The 9,109-nt window shown below is 45.0% G+C and overlaps 1 protein-coding gene and 1 pseudogene across 1 annotated transcript in view; one reads left to right on the plus strand and one right to left on the minus strand.

Moving 5' to 3' along the window:
• The window catches only part of Prtg (protogenin), a 103,473-nt gene that overhangs the window by 13,536 nt on the left and 80,828 nt on the right, over positions 1 to 9,109 (plus strand). The window lies entirely within an intron of this gene.
• LOC110301620 lies at positions 2,354 to 3,070 on the minus strand (annotated as a pseudogene).

Below are 9,109 nucleotides of genomic sequence, written 5' to 3' on the forward strand. Positions count from 1 at the left end.
GTGTGTGTATGTGTGTGGAGGGCAGCAGTTGTATGTATCTGTGGTGTGTGTATGTGTGTGGAGGGCAGCAGTTGTATGTATCTGTGGTGTGTGTACGTATGTGGAGGGCAGCAGTTGTATGTATCTGTGGTGTGTGTATGTATGTGGAGGGCAGCAGTTGTATGTATCATCTGTGGTGTGTGTATGTATGTGGAGGGCAGTAGTTAGTGCCAGGCATTTTTGACTATTCTTCCACTTGTAAATTGAGGCAGAGTCTCTCATTTGAGCCTGCAAATAAAGCAATTAAATAATTATTTACAATGTTAGACTAAAACAGGGAGGCTCAGATGAAAACTGCCAGGGCTGGAGAGATGGGTCAGTGGTTAGCCACTCACTGCCCTTCAGAGGACCCTGGTTTTATTCCCAACACTGGTCTCTGGCAGCAAAGAACCACCTGTAACTCCAGCCTCAGGATATTGTGATACCCTCACACATGCACGTGTGCATACATACAAACACATATACACGTTCTCATAAAAATATTAACAAAATAAGTGAAACACAAGTGACATGCATGTTTGTGTGGGTTTGGGAACTGTCTCATGTCCTTGCTTTTCCGTCTGCCAGACTCCCTGTAGAACAGTTGTGACACCTGAAGCTTGTGATTGAGGTAGTGTGGCTGCCAGATGGCCCTAGGTCACCTGTCTCTGCCTCCCATGTGCTGGGATTACAGGTGGATTGCCACCCTCCCCAATGTTTTTGTGGTGCTGAGGCTCTGAGCTCTGCATCTCACTCTTGCACCATGGCGGGTTACTTTTTTTTTTTTTTTTTTGTCAATTTGACACAAGTTAGAGTCATCTGGGAAGAGGGAGCCTTAAGTAAGAGGGATGTCTCTTTCAGATTGCCTCCTGGCAAGTCTGCAGGGCACTTCTGGATTAATGATTGATGTGAGAGGGTCCTGTCCACGCAGGTGGTGCCACCCCTGGGCAGGTGGTCCTGGGTTTTATAAGAAAGCAGTCTGAGCAAGCCAGGAGGAGCAAGCAAATGAGCAGCACCCCCTCCATGGCCTCTGCTTTGGTTCCTATATTGAGTTCCTTCCCCCGACTTCTTTCCGTGATAGAGATCTAAGCGTTGTAAGAGGAAATAAGCCTCTTTCTCCTCAAGTTGGTTTTCGTCAGTGGTTTAGCACAGTAACAGCAAGCTAACTAGGACACAGCCCGGGTGCTGGTGATTTTGGTGTGAGTGACGTGTTAAATGGCGTATCATCAGCTGAGATAGAGAATATAGGGAGAAGGTCATGAATTTGCCTTGGGAAATGTTAGTGTTAAGTGTCTAGCATGGCTTGCATTGAAAAGCAGGTGGGAGTCTGCTGAAGTGGCCTGCAAGCTACAGAGATGCTCTCGCCTGTTCACCCCGAGGGTCGTGGGATTACAGGTACTTCTGCCCACAGCTGGCTCCTTGTGGGTTCCAAGGATTTGAACTCTGGTCCATATGCTGGTGTGGCATGCATTTTACTGACTGAGCAGTGAGTGCCTCAGCTCTGCCGTAGAAAAGGCAAAACCAATACTAAGATTTAGGAAAGTAGCACTTTTGATATTTTTAGACAAATCGTTTATGGCAGTGGTTCTCAACCTTCCTAACACGTCAGCTTTTTAATGTAGTTCTTCATGTCCCGGAGACCCCCAGCCATAACATTATTTTGTTGCTACTTCATAACTGTCATTTTGCTACTGTTATGGATCGTAGTAGTGGATATCTGATATGTGACCCCTCCAAAGGGGTTACAACCCAGTTTGAGAACCTCTGCTCTATGGGCATATATGGGCTCATAAAGGGAGCAAGGCTGGCCAGTGCAGTATAGTTCTGCCTGGGGGAGCCACGCTGTTTAAAATCAATGGTGGTGGAGTGTGTGAAGCCACCACCGTGAATGCAAGGAAAGAACCTTTTTGAGCCATTCAGTTACTTTGTTTCACTCGGCATCAGAGGTTAAGCTGAGCCATGGCTGTGGTAGGACATTTGTCTGTATGCAACACACTATTGCTACAAAGACTACTGCTGGAGAGAGGACTCAGTCGGTGGTTAAGAGCACTGGCTGCTCCTTCAAAACATCTTGTTGGTTCCCAGGACCCACAGGGCAGCTCATGACCCATCTGTAACCCATTCTCCAGTTCTAGAGAATCCAACACCCACTTTTGGCTTTTGTGGGCACAGGCTTACATGTCGGTGAGGTGCACATATGCAGAAAATAATAAAATCTAGAAAACAAAAACATATACCCCAAAGATTTTAGTGTAAAAGTGTCTGTTTATTAAGCCAGTTTGCTGTTTGTGAAATTTTTTTATAAGAAGAAATTTGAGTCAAGAGAGACATATTGTTTTTTTTTTTTTTTATAGAACAGCAGACACCTTTATTACACTATGCATGAGGCTCATTTGCCTTTCCGGGCTTTGATCTTCCGAAGATAGAACTCCAGCTCCTTGCCTTCGAGCACATAGCCGTCTGCTCTGCCACACTGGCCTGGTCTTGAGGCAATACAGGCTAGAAGCTTGCCCTGCTGGAACTGCTCCTCCAGGAGACTGCTGATTTTGGCATTCTTTTTCCTTTCGTCGTATTTCTTTTGAATTTTCTTTGATCGTTTTTTGTTTAAAATCTCTTCCTCCTCAGGAGTCAGATTGGCCCCCTTCTTGCGGCCCAGGGGCAGTGCATAGTGGGACTCGTACCACTGTCTGTACGGCGTGTTGTCAATAAGCACGATGCAATTCTTCACCAGGGTCTTGGTGCGGACAAGCTCGTTGTTGGATGCATTGTAGACAACATCAATGATCCTTGTTTTGCGAATACAACACTCAGAGCCCCAGGAAAAGTTCCCCACATCCAATCTCAGGGCGCGGTACTTCTTATTGCCTCCTCGAACTCGGACTGTGTGTATGCGGCAAGGGCCAATCTTCGTGTTGGCAGCGGGCCGTCCCAGCTCATACTTCCGCTTCTTGTGGTAGGGTTTTCGCTTACCCCCGGTCTTGCGGCGCTTGTGCCAATTGTCCCGAGAGATGCCCATCGCTCGGCGCTGGCTGGAAAGAGGAAGCGCAAAGCTTCACGGTCCGGTTTCTCGAGAGACATATTGTTACAGTTACACTGTTATATTTAAAAAGACCCAGTGAAAAGTTTAGTAAACAATTGCATAGACTTTTTTCAAGTTGTATCTAAGAGAGAAAACAGTGTAGCCGGCATGCTACAGAGATGCTCTTGTCTAGTCACCCCAAAGGGACTGGAATTACAGGTGCTAATAACCAAGCTGGCTTTCTGTGAGTTCCATAGATTTGAACTCTGGTCCATATGGTGGTGTGGCATGCCTTTTACCAACAGAGCAGTGCCTCAGCCCTGCCTTGAACCTACTTCTTAAGTGACTAGATACTTTTCTATGTATGAGAGTGAAATTACACTTTTTATTTGTTTTTTTTCGAGACAGGGTTTCTCTGTGTAGAGCCCTAGCTGTCCTGGAACTCACTTTGTAGACCAGGCTGGCCTCGAACTCAGAAATCCGCCTCCCTCTGCCTCCCAAGTGCTGGGATTAAAGGCATGCACCACCATGCCTGGCTGAAATGATGCTTTTTTTTGTTTTGTTTTTTTTTTTGTTTTTTGTTTTGTTTTTTGTTTTGTTTGTTTTTTAATGTAATATAGGGAAAACAAACTTAACAAAACAGCATTGGTCTCACAAAGTGACTGAATAGCACAGGGCTCTGGAGGTGCATTGTGTCCCACTCCATAATAATTGATGGCATTAAATGAAATGATTGATTTCTGCTTCGTTATTGACATGCATTTATGAGCAGCTGCTTTGACACCTTAGCAGAATGTCAAAGGTCGTACCTCTCTTTCTTTGGGAGAATGAGAGCTTTCAGATGGCTGATCCCAGCGACTGCACCCTGGACCTCCCCACCTCTTCTGTCTTGCATAGAATTGTTGTGGACTGACGGTTGAAATAAACATCTCATAAATCAGCAGGAGAGAGCCTTTCTTCCTATGGCTTCTCAGAATGTCTGGGGATCAGCAGCATCCAGCCCGAGATAATGCTATGCTAGCTTTGGATTTTGAAAAACAAAAAACTCTGAATAGGAATGGTCACTTAGAATGTGCCAGCCTGGGTCAAATGTGATTGCATTGGTATTGCCGTATTTTATTTAAAGCAATCTTCTTAAAATATGTTAGAACATGTAACCTATGTTAAACATATAGCCCCCCCAAACTCCCCGTTTTCCCATAAAAGCCAAATATCTGTGACATGGGCTGGAATGGGTAGGAGTTAGGGGTTGGATGCTGTTGTCTGAATATCATATCAATTATGTTGTTTCAGTGGCTGGATTTTCTATTTTAAAAAAGGATTTAAATATTTTGTGTTTATGTGACAGAGTGTATGTTTGAAGGTCAGGGGACAACTTCCAGGGCCCAGTTCTCTGCTTCCACCTAGTGAGTTCTGGAGTGGGAACTGACATCCCTGGATGTGGTGGGAGCTCCCCTTACTGGCCAGCACCATTGCCTATGCCCCCTACCACCTGAGGTTTTGCTTTTCAGAATGTTTTGGTATCCAACAGACATAGCCACAGGTTTTATTTGTTTGTTTTATGTATGTGAGTACACTGTCACTGTTTTCAGACACATCAGAAGAGAGCATCAGATCCCATTACAGATGGTTGTGAGCCACCATGTGGTTGCTGGGATTTGAACTCAGGACCTCTGGAAGAGCAGTCAATGCTCTTAACCGCTGAGCCATTTCTCCAGCCCTATTTGTTTGTTTTATAGTATAGCCACTATACTACTTTGTATCTAATAATGTCAGACATAAATTCTGTTGTATAGTGAAGAATTTTGTGTTTGCTCTGTGTGTGTGTGTTTTGTATGTGTACACGCGTATATCTGAGCAAAGTTTTGAATCTCCTGATGGCACCTTGAGTTTTAGTCGTCAGAGTGCTATGACAATCGATAGGCTGCTCACTTTTACATATGTATATATACTTTTGTTATGTAGCTGCCTGAAAAGGATGCTTTTGTGCTTACTCTATGGTGAGTTGTAAGAGTTTTTCATAACCAAAACGTGACTGCTTGATAGTCATGTGAACGTTTGGAATTGAATCACCCAGGAGGCTGTGTGGATTCAGGGCCAGGGTGGTCAGCAGGGTGAGAGTTGTCTAAAAACCTAATACACGTAGGAACAGGGTGGAGAAAGGGCTGTAATTGACTTTCTCATTCTCTCCAACCCAAGGCTCCTTGGGTGTGTTCTACTTCCTCTTCCTTTCTTCCTCCACCTTTTTCTACCTTCCTCTCTTTCCTTTCTGCTTCTCTTTGTTTCCCCTTCTCCTTCTTTCTCCCTCAGCCTTCCTTCCTGGCTTCTTCCTCTTTCTTCCCTTTTAACCATTCCTTCCTTGTCTTCCTTCCTCCCAGAGTGCTTAGATCTGCTGGTGTTACAATTTCTCTGTAGGCCTAGAAGTCAGGATTCCCCCTCTGTGGCCAGTGACTCACAGCCTGCGACTCTTTTACAGCTGAGTGCTGACTCTGCCACTGGTCAAGGCTTTTTTATGACTCTAATTCTCCCCGCCCAACCTCCAACCCCCACTGGCAGCACCCCACAGTCCTGCCTCTGCAGCAGCTACCAGCAATGGCCACTTTTAGCTGCTTACTATCTCTGCCACCACTGTTTGCAAAAGAGGACCACTGAGAGAGGCCTTTTATTGAATCGGTGTTGGGACACCAGACAGGCAGCCATCTCACCAAGAGAGCCAAATGCCCTGCTTGTGCATCCAAACAAGGGGGTCTGTGCCAGTTATAGCAGACCCCTTATGCAAATGAGGTTTGTGTTTACACCAATCACAGCATGGTTCCCTGTGTACCAGTCACAGTCTATTGGGCTAGCCTCGGGGGACTTGTATTCTCTCTAGCCTAGGTAGAAATATTTGCAGGATCATCTAGAGTTCTCTAGAGCTTATGATAGCAAAAATCTTATATGCTCTGTTTGACGTGGTAATAGCTGGGGCTACACCTTCATAGCTGGAACAAGGTATTCACAGACTGTTCAGAATAGCTGTTTCTTTTCTTTTCTTTCTTTCTTTCTTTCTTTCTTTCTTTCTTTCTTTCTTTCTTTCTTTCTTTCTTTCTTTCTTTTTTTTTTTTTTTTGGTTTTTCGAGACAGGGTTTCTCTGTATAGCCCTGGCTGTCCTGGAACTCACTCTGTAGACCAGGCTGGCCTCGAACTCAGAAATCTGCCTGCCTCTGCCTCCGATAGCTGTTTCTGAACAGTATACTGGGTTGGCTGTTCCACTGACAGTCATTTTGATTAGGACAACCCAGGCATTGAGGAGGAGTCTGACAGTGTCCATCCCTTAACGCCTAGCAGAAAATGAACATCCAAAAAGGCTGATAATAAGAATTTGCTGGCACTAACAGTGAGTTTTACAATTTTTAAGTGCTTACCAGGACTGGAGAGAGGGCCAGCAGTTAAGAACCCTGATTGCTCTTCTAGAGGTCCTGACTTCAATTCCCGGCAACCACATGGTGGCTCACAACCATCTGTAATGGGGATCTGATGCTCTCTTCTGGTGTGTCTGAAGACAGCAACAGTGTACTCACATACATAAAATAAATAAATAAATAAATCTTAAAAGTGCTTACCACCTGCCCAATTCCCATGGAGACTGTTTGGAGGGCATGTGTGTGTGTGTGTGTGTGTGTGTGTGTGTGTGTGTGATTCCCCTGTGTAGTCTGAACCTTTCAGCACTTAACTTGAAGATAGTTCCTATGCTGTGAAGTTACTACAGAATCCTATTAAAATCTTCTTGGTGTTTTGAGACCTGTGTAGTGCTTCCTCCCCACCTCCTCAAGCTGAAGGCTAACCTCCTGTTAAGTCTTCGGGATTCAGTAGAGAAGGAAATGGTTCTATGCCAGGCAGAGGAACTAATCTGTCATTTATTCTTAAGCACATGATGGTGTATTAGAGAAAAGCTAGCTTGAGGATATTTGAATAGTAACAAGTTGGAATATTGTGATTAATTAATTTCTTTAATATTTATTTATTGTTTCATTATATTTGTGCGGGTGGGTTTGCGCATGTGCAAGTGCACATCCCCACAGAGTCCAGAAGAAAGCGTTAGACCCCATAGAACTGGAGTTGAACCCGGTAAACTGAACAGATCTTCTTTCAAAGCAATAAATTCAATTGCTGAGCCATCTTTCTAGCCCCAACTAATATAAAAGGTTCCTTGGAGAGTCTGATTTTTCAGTACAAACTTACAAACAAAGGGCAACTGATTTTCAAAGAGAATGTCGTACTCTGTCTACACTGTAGCTTTTGTATCTTTATCTGAGGGAGCGGTTAGGGGGATGAGTTAATGTGACCAGGTTTTAGGAGCCTGGCTGGCTTGGCTGTATCTTCTCCAACTGGTGTAAGTTGAGAAGTAAGTGGTTATGGGAATGCTTCATCACAAAATCTCCCTCTGAACTCTTCTGCATTGGAATTGGTGATTAGCAACAGGGCGAGGGAGGAGCAGCTGCAGTCCTGGCTGAGTCTGCCCCTGCTCTTTGGCTTAAAGGTTGGCCTTCTCGTGTTGAAGCTGGTGTTTCATTTGTTCCTCACTGACCTTCCATGCTCAGGACTGTTTGGATGTGATCCTCCATCCTCCCTTGGACCCTGGATGCTGTGATCCCAAATCAAAGGCCTTTATCTCCTCTGCAGGGAAGGAGGATTAAGAACTTCCTGCTGCCTTTTCAAACACTGCAGGGCTTGTGTGGGGCCTGGTGTGGGTCTGAGGTCACCTATAAAGGCTTCAGATGCCCTCCGGTCCCCTGTCAAGTCAGAACTCTTGCTTTTAGGAAAGGGGGTCAGGCAGCTTTCCATTAACAGAATTCCTGAGAGTTTAATGCCTCTGTTTATAAAGTCAGTGAATCAATCAACCTACAGTGGGGATTATCTCAGGAAAATGTTCTTGTTTTGAAGGCAAATGCAAAATATCCCGATTAACTTGGATATTCAGGTTGGTTTTCTTTGGGGTTTACTCATCAAGCAGGAAACAAAGGGTCAGCACTGAGATCTCTAGGTGAAAGTTTGTTTCTGTGTGTAGCCTGTCATTGTAGTCTTTAACACCATGTCCACACATTGTAGTCTCTTCTTTCTCCAGACCCCCTACTGAGAATTACATTCACTGAGAATTACAGTCTAATTGTTTAGCACTTTAAATTTTTATTCCAGGGCAGAGGTTTGTGTGCATGTGTGTGCAGTTGTGCATGTGTGTGTGAGCTAGTGTGTGTGGAAGCTAGAGATCAAGCTGTAGGTCTCCCCCAGTCACTTTCCACATTATCTTTTGAGACAAGATCTCTCACTGAACCCAGAGCTCCCTAACTCAGCTAGAGTTGCTGGCTCGTGAGCACCCATGTCCATTTCCCTAGCACTGGAGCATCCAATGTGCCTGGCTTTTACGCAGTGATGGGCAGCAACTTAGATCATATTTGTACAATAAGCACTTTGTTGACTGAGCATCTCAACATCTCCTGTTCTTCTGATTTTTCTGCTTCTGCTGTCTTGAGCAGTTCGCTCCATGCTTTCATGTGACTATGGGCTATGGGCTCTGTCTACTGCCAGCATGTGGCCATTGGGAATTATGCTTTTTGGTCCTCCAGCTCTTGGACTCAGTGCCCGTCATAGATCAGATGGAAACTACTGGAGTTATAGACAGTGGTGAGCTGCCACGTGGTACTGGGAATTGTACCTGGTCACTCTGAAAAGGCAGCCAGTGCTCTACAGTGTATTGGTAGTGGCATCGCCTTTGGAAAGTCTGCAGATTCTGCTGCTCTTTCGGTTCACAACTGTGGAGGCACAGTGGTGTCTTGTCAGTTCAGGAATCAATCAATCAATCAATCAATCAATCAATCAATCAAATCTGTCTTTCTCTCTCATTGTTGGTTGTTCTTTTGCTTTGCTTTGTTAACAAAACTCTAGCTGGGCGGTGGTGGCACATGCCTTTAATCCCAGCACTTGGGAGGCAGAGGCAGGCACAGGCGGATTTCTGAGTTCAAGGCCAGCCTGGTCTACAGAGTGAGTTCCAGGACAGCCAGAGCTATACAGAGAAACCCTGTCTCAAAAAAAAAA

This window comes from Mus caroli, chromosome 9, assembly GCF_900094665.2.
Source record: "Mus caroli chromosome 9, CAROLI_EIJ_v1.1, whole genome shotgun sequence".
Lineage (NCBI taxonomy): Eukaryota > Metazoa > Chordata > Mammalia > Rodentia > Muridae > Mus > Mus caroli.